This window comes from Microcaecilia unicolor, chromosome 1, assembly GCF_901765095.1.
Source record: "Microcaecilia unicolor chromosome 1, aMicUni1.1, whole genome shotgun sequence".
NCBI lineage: Eukaryota > Metazoa > Chordata > Amphibia > Gymnophiona > Siphonopidae > Microcaecilia > Microcaecilia unicolor.
The window spans coordinates 308,014,749-308,029,350 of record NC_044031.1 but is presented as its reverse complement, the minus strand read 5'-3'; the positions used below and the strand labels follow the sequence as shown (position 1 = coordinate 308,029,350).

Genomic DNA, 14,602 nt, shown 5'->3' with positions numbered 1-14,602 from the left:
TGGAGAAGTTGGTTAAATACTAGGGGTCTTCAAGTCTCAGAGATTGCCAGAGGACAAGATTCTTTTAAATCCTCTCAGTCTCATCTTAGGTTTTGTGAGGCCAAGTGCTACAGACCAGGCAAATCTAACTTTCAGTGTTCCCACTTTCAACAAAGACAAGCTGCCTTTTGTGCTGACAGAACTTGGTTTCAAACTCCAGGTCTACCAATGCCTCCTGTGCCTCCAAATGATGGGATCTTGGTTCACTCCTGAGGTCTCATCATAGCAGGATACCTCTCCATGTTCCATGAGAAATGGACCAAAATTACCTCAGACCAACATGTCTTGGAAACAATAAAGCAGGGTTACAAACTGGAGTTCTCTCATTCCAATGCAGATTTGTTTCTTGGAATCTCCATACAAATGTCAAGCAGTTCAAGACACATTACAAATGCTTCGTCATTTAAGTGCAGTACAGCCTGTCCCAGATACAATTGTGGAAGTTATTCCATTTACTTTGTAGTCCTAAAAAAGGGGGATTCCTTCCACCTGGGTTTGGACTTCAAAAGAGTCAACAGAGTGTTAGAGGTTCAGTCCAGCAGGGAGCGTTTCTAACCTCGCTGGATCTCGAGGAAATGTATTTTCATACTCCATTTGACCTTCCCACAGAAGATTTCTGTGACTTGCAATCCTTGGAGGCCATTATCAGTTTTTGGCCATGTCATTCAGTCTTTCCACAGTACCAAGGACATTTTTCCAAGGTCATGGTAGTCGCAGCAGCATTCCTTCACAAGAACGGAATTCAGGTTCATCCATACCTTGATGATTGGCTGATTTGCGACTGTTCTATTAAGAGAGTCCGCAAGTTTCATCCAAGGTATCTTCTCTTCTTCATTCCTTAAGATTGGTAACGAATTTATCTGTCAGTTGTTTCCAACCCAAATCTTGGATTATCTGGGAGTGATATTCAACACAGGCTTAGGGAAGACATTTCTTGTGTTGCTCATTAGCAAAAGATTCTTATTCAAGTCAGAATCTACTTTCCCTTTCATTTCCCAAGGTCTGAGAGTATGATCAAGTTCTAGGCACAATGACCTCTATCTTGGAATTCTTCCATAGGCCAGATTCCACATCAGACCACTTCAGCGGTTCCTTCTCAGCTGTTTGTGTCCATCTCTCTTGGGCCTTCCAAGTTAAACTCAGTCTTAGCTGGTGGATTCAGCTTAGCCTTCCTCTGACAATTCAGGATTGGTTTGTAATCACAAAAGATGCCAGCTTATTGGGCTGTAGAACTCTTTGTCTGCTTCAGTCAGTCCAAACCTCTCAGTACATCAGCCATCTGGAGCTCAGAGCCATTCAAAAAAACCTTGCTTTCTTTTGCTCACCTTCTTTGAGAGAAGCAAGTAAATATTTCAGACAACATGACAATGGTTTCCTATGTAGTAATAGTATCTAGCCACAGAGGCAGAGGTGATTTGCTGCTGGGCCGAGGTCCAGTTTCCTCTAATTTCAGCAGCGCCTATTGTAGAAACTCTGAATACTTGAGCAGATTTTTTTCAGCAAACTTTCTCTGGATCTGAGGAAGTAGCAGTTATTGGCAAAAGCATTCCATCTGATTGGGTCATGTTGCGAGTCCCAGGGATAGATCTAATGGCATCCAGGAGGAATGGTCACATGGTTTCTTATGCCATTAAATTTTTCCTCTGTGGCCAATGTTAAGCAGAAAACTTCTTCACATTGCTCGTCATTCAGGGAAAATGATCCTTGCAGTTCTGGATTGGCCAAGATGTCTTTGGTACACAGATCTGATGCAGTTGAAGATTATTATTTTATTATTATTTATTGACACTTTGCTATACTGCCTTTACTAACATGCACATCAAAGTGGTTAACAATCTAAAAAATGTACGTAAAAGAGGAAAGAACAGTCATACATCCAGAGCTGCACAAATTAAAATACTATAGAGCAACTAATAAAAACTAGAAGGTAGGATGAGAGAATAAGGGAAGGAAGAGCAGGAAAGGGAAATATAAATCCAGCGAGATTTTATTTTTTTTTTAAGATTGCCATCCACGTAAGTTACATTGAAAGCAGAACGAAGCAGATTTGAATTTCTTCAGAGTTCCACTCGGCTGGATAAAGCAGGGAATTCTAGAGGAAAGGGGCAGCAAAATAGAAAGCACAGTGCCTGGTTGATTCCAGGTGAGCTGGTTTAGGAGCAGATAGAACAAGGCAATGATCGTTGCTAAAATGGAATGAACGTAGTACCCCTGTTCTGAATGTCTTGAAAGTGAGAGTGACCACTTTGAATATGATCTGTTCTACCCGCAGCCAATGACAGCTGCAAAGCAGAGGAGAAATGTGGTCTTGGCATTGGGCATGGCACAGAAGTCTGATAGCAGTGTTTTGGAGAGACTTCAGCTTCTTTAAGTGAAATTGAGGGCAACCTAAATAAATTATGTTACTGTAGTTCAATCTGGAAATTAACAGAGAGAGGATAAGTGAGTGTAGAGTGTTCTGATCAATATACCGTCTAACTGAATGCAGCTGTCGGTGTACGAGGAAGCCAGTCTTATACACATAGAAACATGGGGGATCACGTGATGCAGTGAGAGGAGACAGACGTGTTTTGCCTCCTGCTCGAGGGTCCTAATCCTCATCCTTTGACATCGGAACGAAAAACCCCCACTTAACCTGCAGCTTGGCTCGGTAGGGCTGTGGAGGGTCTTATGGACAAATACCTTACGTCAAATAACAGGATGACCGCAAATACAGCAAAAAAAGGGTCAGAACGATCCAGGGCTGCCGAAGACAAAATGGCGGAACAAGGGCAGGCCCCGCAGCTTACTTGCACGGAAGCCGCAATCACGGAACTTACCAAAGCGGTAGTACTTGGCTTGGAACCGCGATTGCAACAGCTATCGGAGCAGCTGGCGGGGATCTCACAAATAACGGCTGAACTAACCCGGAGAACCGGCGAATTGGAGTGCCGCGTGTCCGACATAGAAGATGGCGCCCAGGGGAATGGAGTAGAATTGACGCGCTTGCGGGAACTAGTGGCGGAACAACAAACTAAGTTGGAGGACCTTGAAAACAGGTCCCGCCGGGATAACCTGCGAGTACTGGGCATTCCTGAAGCAGTGCCCGAAAGATCTTTGCGTCGCGTCCTGGAACGCTGGATGAGCCCGATGGTAGCGCGGGATGAGGAGCCAGACCCGGTGAAACTTGAGCGCGCACATCGCTTAGGAGCTGCCCGAACCGGTGAAGGACGCCCTAGAATAGTGATTGTCAAGTTCCTCAATTCAGCCCAGAAAGATGCATTTCTCCAATATTACCGGCAACACAAGGAAGAGGTTACCTATGAGGGAGTACAAGTGCGGATATACCAAGATTATTCTGCAGCGTTGGCGGCAAAGCGTCGCCAGTACTCTGAAGTCTGTTCTCGCTTGATCGAGAGGAAATATAAATTTCAAGTCCGCTATCCCGCAGTGCTGAAAGTGTGGCATAACGGTCAGTGGCGCACCCATGACACACCAGGGAGTGCGATGGCCTGGCTAAATGGAGTCCCTGTGCAGCACGCGGCAGATGACCAAGCTGGGTGAGGCCGAGACAGAGGTGGGAGACCGCGGAGGAACAAGTTACCCAGAAGAGTTGGTGGTAAAGGGGTTAGATACCCGGCTAGATAAAATTGAAAACAAGCCTGTCCAGGTGCTTTTGTTCACGTTGTTACAATATGATTTCCAAGAGTGGATTGTTCGGGGCGTGGGAGCGGGTGGGAGCTTGGGGTAAGGGGCAGTAAGCAAGGGCAAGAGATAGTTTAAGCCCTTTGGGCCCTTGCCCGCCCACCCCTGCCTCCCTCAGTTGATATTAAACTTCTGGGGGAGAAGAGCAGGGTTTCCCCCCTATTAAACATTTATCCCTTTGTTGTTTAAGGTTTTTGGAAAATGTTTAAATAAAAGGATTTTGTGAATTAAAACATGTACCTACAAATGTTTGGTTGTGCAATACGGTTCTAGAATTGTGGTGGGCGGCTTATGGAGGGGTGTTAATCAGCGGGGATGAAGAGCCCTAGAATGAAGGAAGGAGGGACGAGCGGTGGGACAGGGATTGAGACTGGTTAAGGTGAGAGTAGGTAATAAGAGGAGGGAGTGTTAGGCGAGGAATGTGTGTGGGGTAGAATCATAATAGAGGATGGGACTTCTCTAGGTGTCATTACGTGATCACAGACAGGCTTCTCTATGGGAGCATGGAGAAGAATGAAACTGGGAGTTAGTGGGGAAAGGGAGGGAGGGGGGGGGGTTGTGAGGGGGGGAGGGAGGTTAGGTGTAGGGAGTTCCATGGTATCCAATGGGGAATGGTATACTGCCGAGAGTGTTGCTGGGGTGGGAGCGGTCTCCTGGGAATGCTCTGGGGTGGCGGACTCCTGGGCGAGGGCTGGGCGCCTGGGAGTCTCTAATTCTATAAATGAATGGACCTTGATAAAAGCAATGAGTAGGGACCCTGGATAAGTTACCGGTGCCACGATTAATCTCCTGGAATGTGTGTGGTATCACCTCCCCTGTTAAGCGCACAAAAATACTAACCACCCTCCAGCGTCACAATGTCTCCCTGGCCTGTTTACAAGAGACCAAACTCACTGATGTAGAGCACCGAAAGTTAAAACAGCGTTGGGTGGGGGACTGCTTTTTTGCATCAGCTAAGGGTAAAAAGGGGGGGGTGGCTGTGTTGATACATAAGAACTTACAAAGCCACGCTCAAGTGGTGGAAAGTGATAGGAATGGGCGTTACATTTTGTTGCGAATGAACGTTATGGGGCAAGATTTTTATCTCTTAAATGTTTATGGCCCTAATGTGTACGACCATTCGTTCTTCCAACACCTAGTGCGCTTAGGAATACAACATGCGGAGGTGCCTTGGGTGGTAGTGGGAGACTTCAACCAGGTGCTAGATGTGCAGCAGGACCGTTCAGGCCCAAATGTGGGGATGGTAGTGGGAGTAGGGAAGGGTTTGCCTTATTTATGTCAGGCCTTGAATCTGGTGGACCCGTGGCGGTTGTGCAATCCCAACGCGCGTGATTACACGCACCTGTCACGGGCACACGGCACGTGGTCCAGACTGGATTATATCTTGGTATCTGCCCCCATTTTCTCGCAGGTAGTACAGTCGGAGATTGGTCCGATGGAAATTTCGGACCACACACCCATTTGGGTAGACATGGATCTCGGAGAGGCGCGGTTGCGACGACGGTTGTGGCGATTCCCCTCCTATTTGGTGGAGGACGAGAATTTTAAGGATTATCTCCAGAAAAAATGGTCATTGTTTGCAGATGCGAATGCCTGTCATACTGCTGATGCGAGATTATACTGGGAAACGGCTAAGGCTGTGATACGCGGGGACATTATAGCATACATGTGTGCGCGATCCAGGCGTCTCTCGCAGGGACTGGTCCGGTTGGAAAGGGTATATCAAGAGGCCAAACGGATTCATGTGGCAACTCCTTCGGCGCAGACTAGAGAGCAGATGCTGTCGGCCTTGGCGGCTTTAAACGCCCTAATCCATGAACGAACTAAAAAACATCTGTTCTACCGTTCTTTTAGATTCCATCGGTTTGGGAATAAATCGGGTAGATTGTTAGCGCGGCTTGTCAAAACCTGGGGGGGTAGTCGCTTTGTGTCATCTCTAGTGGGCCCTAATGGACGGAGGGAAACTCAGACCTCAAAGATAGCGCAACTGTTTTATGATTATTACGCGGCTTTGTATGCGTCGCCGTGCTCTCAGGAGGGGCCTTCCATGAGTGATTACCTTGAGAACTCGGGAATTCCCCGTCTCTCGGCCTCGGTGGTTGCCCAATTGAACGCGCCTTTACGGGGAAACGAGATTCAGCGAGTGGTTAAGACGCTAAGGAGAGGCACGGCGCCGGGGCCAGACGGATACTCGGGCGAGTTCTATCAGTGCATGTTTCCACAAGTTGCTGTACCGCTACTCGATTTCTTTGAAACCTCGCTGCAACAGGGTTCATTCCCTGGGTATTCAAACGACGCCCTGATCTCTCTGATTCCTAAGCCAGGCAAACCGGCAGACCTACCTGGCTCCTACAGGCCGATCTCCCTGATAAACGTTGACCTAAAGATCCTGGCTAGAGTCTTAGCAGATAGGTTAGCGTTACATATGCCTTCGCTGATTGGGGAGGGGCAGGTGGGGTTTGTCAGGGGACGTCATTCTTCTGTGAATGTGAGGAAGGTGTGCCTGGCTATTGCGCGGAGCCATGTTGTTAACGAACCTTTGCTTTTGGTCAGTTTAGATGCCGAAAAGGCATTCGACAAAGTGCGTTGGAACTACATGTTTGCGGTGCTTGACCATATTGGGATCACTGGATGGTTTCGGAAGGCAGTGGAGGCGCTTTATGAAAAGCCAAGAGGGTCTTTGGAGGTAAATGGAACATGTACAGCCCCTTTTGAGGTGTCCTGTGGTACTAGGCAGGGATGCCCCCTATCCCCTTTATTGTTTCTTTTATACCTGGAGCCTTTATTGCGATATATACAGAGCAACGTGGACGTTGCAGGGGTGAATTTTTCAACATTCCCACTGAAAACACTAGCGTTTGCAGATGATATTTTGGTGACCCTGACACAGCCCAGGCAGTCGATCCCGGCCCTTCTTGGTGAAATTGAAGAGTTTAGTTATTTCTCTGGCTTCACTCTTAACCTACAAAAATCAGCAGCATTTCCGGTGCAGGAACATATACGGACCGGGTGGGAGGGAGAGTTTCCATTGTCTTGGACGTCGGGCCCATTAAAATATTTGGGGGTGTGGATACCAAGAGACCTGATTCAGCTTTATGAGCTGAACGTCGAGCCTTTGCGTGTCACTACGAGGACCTCTCTTGGGATGTGGCAATCGCTACCGCTGTCGAGCCTGGGTAGAGTGGCACTGTACAATATGGTGCTGGTGCCCAAGTGGACTTACATTTTGCAAACGGTGCCTATACTGCTCAGTAGGAAGGATGAAAGACTAGTGACTCGATTGGTGGCGCGCTGCATCTGGCAGGGGAAGCGGCCACGGATGGCGGCAGTGCAGCTTTATCGACCCAGGGGCCAGGGGGGCTGGGGATTATTAAATGTTAAGTTGCTGTCTGTTGCCGGGAATATGAGGCACATATCTGACTGGTTTAGAGGCACGAATCACTTTACCCTTACGGGGGAAGAACAACGACTATTGCAACCGATACATTTTAGTGCGTGGTTACATGCACGACCGTGTGAATACAAGGTACCTGAGCCTTACGCAGCTTTGTTACTACCGTTGCGACGGGCCTGGAGGTGGGTGTGTCGCCTATTTGGGCTCTCGTCGAGGTTCTCACCCTTGTTGCCGTTGCAGGGTAATCCTGATTTCCCACCGGGCTCGAGCTCCGCTCAATTTGCGGCTTGGAGAGCCAGAGGGGCACATTATTTACATCAGTTGTATTCAGAAGAGGGCGAAAAGAAGACGTTGGGAGCCTGGCGATTGGAATTTGGAAGGGGGGTGGGAGATTTTTTCGCCTGGCATCAGCTCTGCCATTATGTCCGGTCAATCCCTCCCGACTCCTTGAAACTAGAGGTGTGGGCAAGATTCTTGGAGGTGTTTGCCCTAGATGCACAACTGGCAGTCCCCCTAAAGTATTATCATGCGCGATTGAGAGAACAACTGGGTGAGGTAGATTATGATAAATTAGCAGCCCATTGGAATAATGAGTTGACCCTGAATCTTCGGGGGGAACAATTAAAGACCTATGTGTTGAATATACCCAGGGTGACAGAGAATGTGACGCTGAGAGAAACTCTCTACAAATTTGTAATGCGCATGCATTTTTCCCCGCATAGGGCGATGAGGGCGGCAATGTGGATAGACGACATCTGCGCGAAGTGTGCCCACTCCCCGGCGGGCCTTGGGCATATGTTTTGGCAGTGCCCGGGGGTCCTGGATTTCTGGAAGCGGGTGGCTAGACATGTGTCGGCTATGTGGGGAGTGAACTGGAAGCCCCATGCCTCTCAGTTATTTGATCTCTTCAAGCTGCTGACGCCTGGAGCAGTGGGGCTTAAACCTTTCTTGAAGAGAGCGACTCTTATGGGCAAGAAAGTTATACTTCATCAATGGATAGTAGCAGAGCCCCCAACTTTTCAGCAGTGGAGGTCTAGGATGATTTCTTTGTGTGCACTGGAGCGCAGGGGGGTGGGAGACCTAGCCTCGCCTAGGGGTGATGCCTTTTGTAGAAGATGGGCGCCCTTCTGGGACTCTCTGACCCCGGTGGCACGCAGCAGGGTATTGAATTGCTGATTGACACATCATGGTGACTCCCTAGGGGGGGGGGGGGAGATAGAGGGGTGGGGGGGAGTGTATAGGGAGGGATTAAAGGGGAGGAGGTTAGACTTGGGCTTTAAAAACTGGAGGGGTTAAGAGGTTCACATTTGTGTTTAGAGAGCGCAGAACAAGCTGTCACTGGAAACTGTTTATTGTTGCACGACTATGAGGTACGGTTATAAATTGGCTGCAACTGCTCTGTCATTGACAGCTATGACTGAGTCCAAATTGACGCAATGCCAAAATTGAAGATGACAAAGATGACCCCTGTTAGAGGAAGCTGCGTTGAACAAGGGGCCATAAGAGTCAAGGCCCTTTGTGGTGGGTTATGTGGAGGGGTTTACCTCTTTAGTGACCGCAACACTGTGCACGACTCTCCAATTTGATTGTGGGGGTGTGTTGGATGAGGGAGGGGAAGGGGCGGGAGGTGGAGGGGGGAAAAAATGTAAAAATATTAGAAGACATTGTTAGCACAGTTAAAAGGTTGTGTGTTCTGTTTGCTTTTATTTGCATAGCTGTACAAGTGATGTTATCACCAATAAAGATGATTTAAAATACACATAGAAACATGACGGCTGAAAGGCCAAATGGCCCATCCAGTCTGCCCATCCTCTGTAACCCCTAACTTTTCCTTTTCCTAAGGGATCCCCATATGCTTGTCCCATGCTTTCTTAAATTCTGAAACAGTCCTCGTCTCCACGACCTCCACTGGGAGGCTATTCCACGCTTCTACCATTCTTTCCGTGAAATAATACTTTCTGAGATTCCCTGAGTATCAAAAAGAATCCAAAGGTTTAACAGTAGATCTAAAAAGAGTCAGGGTAGCACTAGGACTTGGAAGAGAGCCTGTAAACAAACAGTCGACTGTTTTTTGTTTATTTAGAACAAGTTTATGTTCAACCAACCAACTGGAAACCAGCATGAGACAATCTTGCAGGGGAGTGATATTAGGGGGAAAAGGGTTGGTGGGAAAAAGTAATAGAATGCCATCAGCATAAGTGAAAGGATACACCAGTTGATTAGATAAGTGTCATATATGGACTAAAGAACAACTTAAAGAGGAGCAGAGATGGGATAGAACTCTGAGGACACCATAGGATAAAGAGCAGGGGGAGGACGTGGAAGAGGGATTGATGACTTTGTAAGAGCAGTCATAAAGAAAAGTAAACTATGACAAAACAGTACCAGTTATACCAAGGGAAGAAAGTTGAGAGAGCTAAAGGGAGTGATCTATCAATTCAAAAGCAGCCGAAAGGTCTCTACTCAGAGGCCTTCTGATTCAGGGTCCAATTCCAATGGATGATCCCTCCCCGTTTGGCCTTGAAAGGTCACATCTAATGAAGAAAGGTTACGTTGACGTCAATGCTACTCTTCTGCAAGCTCAAAAAAGATCTATTTCTACTATATGTGCTCAGATATAGAGAACCTTTGAATCTTGGTGTTCAAAAAGAAACCTTATCTCATCTAAAATGTCACTGCCACAAATTCTAGCCTTTCTTCAGGTGGGCTTTAGAAAAGTTTTTCTCTCAATACCCTCAAAGTTCAGGTAGTGACTGTCTTGTTTTTGTGGTTGTAAACAACAGTCTTCTTTGGTCGTTGTTTGAGGGGTGTCAATCATCATAGGCCTCTAGACAGGTCTGTCCTGAATGGAACATTAATCTCATTCTTAAGGCCCTTCAGTAAGCCCCTTTTTGAACCCCTATGCAAAGCTACTCTTAAGGATCTTAATTTGAAAACGGCTTTCTTAGTAGCTATACCTTTGGCCAGAAGGATCTCGGAGCTTCAAGCCTTACCTTGTAGAGACCCCTTTTTGTGGTTTATTGAAGCTGGGGTGTCTATCCATATGGTCCCTTCCTTTTTATCTAAGGTGGTTTCTGCTTTTCATATTTATCAAACTCTGTATTTACACTCCTTTTCTGAAGAGGATTGTGGATAAGAGTTTCCTCTTTGTGTTTCCTTGATATTAAGAGTTCTTTTATACTTTTTAGAGACATGTAGTGACTTAGGTGCTCAGTTCATCTTTTAATTCTTCTCTTGGGACCTAAAAAGGGTTTGTGCACTTCTAAAGCGACTATAGCTTGTTGGTTAAAGTACACTATCTCTTCAGCCTATTTGTTAGTATGGAAAAGCTTATTCTACAAGGGCACTATTTGCTTCCTTTACAGAAGCCCATACTGTTTCTGTAGATGAAATCTGTAGGACTCCCACATGGTCCACATTTCATATATTTTCTTCATAGTGTTATCTTCAAGATGCGGCTGCTGGGGCAGAAGCTTTCTTTTCTTTCTGTTCTTGTGGAAGGGTTATTGTGTTTCCTTCCATCTTGATGACTGCTTTTATACATCCCACATGTATGGGCTAATTCTTTGGACATGATAAGGAAGGAAAAATGATTTCTTACCTGATCATTTTCATTCCTTTAGTTCCAAAGGAATATTCCAGATACCACCCTCTCTTATTCTGTTTTGTTGGGTTATTTGTTGATTTTCTTGTTTCTTAGGCACAAGGTTAGTGTTTGTTCTTCAAAGTTTAATAAAAATTTGTTAGAGGCAGGAGTTCTACTTCTTTCCATGAATTTCTTACTGCTTGGCTGTCCGAATATTGAATGGAACCTAGTGCACAGCAGATGTATGTCACAAAGTTCTAATTTGTTCTCTATCTCCACCTGCTGGTAGATGAGCACAACCCACAAGTATGGACTAATCTTTTGGGACTAAAGGAAAGAAAATGATCAGCTAAGAACTAATTTTTCCATATGTTGTGTGGGTGACCATGGATTTCTTTGTTAAAAATGTTAATTGTAGATCCTTGAAGTCTAAAACAGTGGCATTTGATTTAGTAAAGGATACTCAGGCTTTGATTTTATGTCTTGCAGAAACGGCTTAAACGGAGGAAGGAGACTTATTTGTATGAATGTATGCCACTAAACTGTAATGTTGTTTGCTGTGTTCCTCAAAGAAAGGGGTTGATTGGTGACCTTATGTGGCAATAGTTTGCAAATAACAGGAGTGTCTTTAAGTAAACTACATCAGGAAGTTTTGTTAGTAATACTTAACATTCAGCCTCCTAGTCACTTGGCACTTTTCTATTGCCCACTGGGCCTCCCTATTTCTGTATGGGATGATAATTGTCAAATCATTGTTGATGTCACAGTGAACTTCTCTTTTCTTCCCCCCCCCCCCCCCCCCCCCCCCCCATAATCTGATTTGGGCCTCACCCAAAGGGTGACGGCCTATTCATGTAGGGGACATACTTTCGATGTGCTAATTTCTTATAAGGATAGAGAACTTATGGTCTCTAATTTTCAAAAGATATTGCTTTCTTGGACTGATCAGTGTGCAGGCACAGTGTCTTTGAATATGGTGAGTCCTGGTCCTGCTACAAAACTAGAATATCAATGATGCTAGTTTATCACATCTGTTTATTCCCAGAAGAGAATGTTTCTTTACCTTTGTAACAGCAAACATTGATATGGAATGAGGTATTAGGGAAAGCATTAGATGATATAGCTCTCTCATAGTAGGGGACTTCCTCCTTGAGCAATTGTAACCCCTGGTTATCATTGAGGTTTGAGATTTTGAAAAGTTGAAAAAAAGCATCTTTTGTAGAAAGCACTGTACATAAAGATTATTGAAATCAGTATAGAAATTTACAGAAATCTTTTTTTAAGAGCCGGGTTCTGACTGTGGATGGATTGGCAGATTTCTTCTCTCTAGAACCACTAAATACATTTCTCTTTACAAACAGTTGAACAAAGTGGTTTTTCAATTGTGTGAAGTAACTGAGTTGGTTGTGTTGTCAGTGGATGGCATTCTTTCCACTTAGTGTCCTTAACATCTTTAAAGTGTTTTCTGCAGCATCTTTAAAGTGTTTTCTGCCATGAACAAAACTTTGGCATTTGGCCTTATTCCTACTAGATATGTTAATGAATAGGAGGAAGTGCAAAAGTGGCATTGTGAGACTCAAAAGTGAAGAGGAGGAATATGTAGAAGCTGGTAAAGATAAGGTGGCATTCTTAACAAATATTTCTGTTATGTGTTCACAGCTGAAGGGCCAGGAGCAGGACCACAGATGACAAACACAAATAGGAATGGAGATGTGGTAGACCCTGAACATTTTTTCAGAGGACTGTTTGTGAGGAGCTGGCTAAACTAAAGGTGGACAAAACGATGGGGCCAGATGGCATATATCATATCATCTATGTAACGCTTGTACATACGTATATGGGACTTAAAAGGATTGTGTGCAAGGTGTAATTCTTCAAATTCCACTACATAAAGATTCGCTATATTGGGACCATTGAGTCCTCCATAGAGGTGCCCTTGCTTTGTTTTTTAAAAGCTACCATCAAAACAAAAATATGGTCGCTAATGTCAGAATGAGTCTGTTGTGAATGCAACGTGTTGTTCAGTTTAACTAGTGTTTTCTCAATGATATTTAAAGCTTGAAGTTGGGGTATATTTGTATATAATGATTCTCTTTCCGTCATCACTAGAATCAAATCAGACAAATCACCATCAAATTCCTCTAATGAAATCATATGTGATGAGTCTCGAACATATGATTTTTATTAGCCACACATAAGGTCTTAAGAATACTTCAACAAAGTTAGCAGTTCGAGAACCAGAACCTTTGCCAGATATAATGGGCCTACTGGAGGGGGGTGTGATGGGTAGGGCAGTGACAGATTTATGTGTATTAGGTAAAATATACATAGTTGGAACCACAGGGTATTCCACTATGAGATAATCCTTTTCTTTCAACATAAGATATCCTATACAAGATGCACAATTAAGAATCTCTGTAATCTAATTTTTCAGTCTTTCTGTTGGATCCACATCAAGAGACACATAAAATGTATGGTCAATTAATTGTCTCATTAACATATTTTTCCTCTGTCAGATATCACAATTCTGCCTCCTTGTCTGCAGGCTTAATGACTATCTCTGAATTCTTGGATAAATGTAGAAGGGCTCAGTGTTCAGCTTTATTAAGATTGTGAAAAGGGGCACTTTAGTACTGCTAATTTCTAGTTCTTTCTATATCTTTTAGTACCAGTGTGTTAAAAGCTGCGATGAATGGATCAGTGGGTCCTGGGGGTACCCATCTGGAATCTCATTTCATAACAGACATATCAGGCACTTGAGTCTCTTTTTGTGAAAAAAAAATGTAGTTTCCAGAAAAATTTGAAAAGATCGATACGAGTTTGGAATGAATCATAGGCGCAGGTGAGAGCAAAAGATAATCCCTTCTTTAACACATCTACTTCAGTAGATGTAAGAGAAGTTTTAAATAAATTAAAAATAGGAATATCTTAGGTGTCCCGCTCTCTGCTGTTCCTCCTGCCTCTGTAATTGAATTGTGGTCTCTGATTCTAAGATGAGGGGCTGAACATGATCCTTTGATTCCGATTCCAAGTTTGGAGCTCTGAAGTGGAGCCTCTTTGGTCCGAATGTGTTTGTTCCATGCCCCATAGTTCTTCTAAAAAAAAGTAAATGGTCTAGAAGGCCCAGCTATAGGGGTGGGGCTAGTAGGAGGGGAGGTGAAACATTCATCTTCTACCGATCCACTCCTAATCCTCTTTTTATTCTGCCCTCTTTGTTTATTTGGTTATACTCTCACTTGCTTACTTGTTCAGTACTCCTGTGTCGGCCTTCTTGTGTTCAATCAATCAGTATAGTCTTATTGTGAATCAGTTTGTTCTTATTTGTGAAAGAGATCTTTTAATGTGATGGAGGGAGGGCCGGCTTTACATATGACCCATGGGTATATGGGGCCCCTTTTGTAATCCTGCATATCCCATTTAAATTTATCCATCTTAACACACTTCTTAGATTTTTTTTTTTAAACATCCATATGTGTATTATTCACATCCTGCAACACAAAATCAAAGTTACCATCTTCCAATTTCAACTGCTCCATTTGACTATTTGTCTGTTTGCTCTATTAACTCTGTTCTTAGCTGTTAAAATCATAACGTCATAAGATGTAAAGAACATTTGTTTAAAATTTTATACCATTTATCTCAAAAGTCTGGATCCTTCTGAAACATGGTGGGTCTTTTCAACACCCGGATCCCGAGGTATTCTTTGAAAGCGACAGTATTCCAATAAAAAGGTGTAATGTAACTCATTTCTAATAATGTCTTTCCATTATGTCCCAAGGATCAGCCCAGACAAATGGGTTGTGACCATCTGCCAGTAAGTGGAGATAGAGAATACTATCTTGGTTGCTAGGCGCAGGAGCTTATGAGGTACAACTCATTTAGAGTTCAGTATCTCCAGC

General features: G+C 44.4%; 1 protein-coding gene across 6 annotated transcripts in view; it reads left to right on the top strand.

Annotated features, from left to right (window-relative positions):
* The window catches only part of HMGXB4 (HMG-box containing 4), a 160,677-nt gene that overhangs the window by 19,289 nt on the left and 126,786 nt on the right, over positions 1 to 14,602 (top strand). Inside the window, exon 1 of one of the 6 annotated variants that reach the window (XM_030208092.1) lies at positions 12,369 to 12,474. The exons of the other annotated variants lie outside the window; for them this stretch is intronic. The gene's annotated coding sequence lies outside the window, so the exon portion shown is untranslated. Of the gene's footprint in view, positions 1 to 12,368; positions 12,475 to 14,602 lie in introns of those variants that run through there. 6 annotated transcript variants of the gene reach the window in all.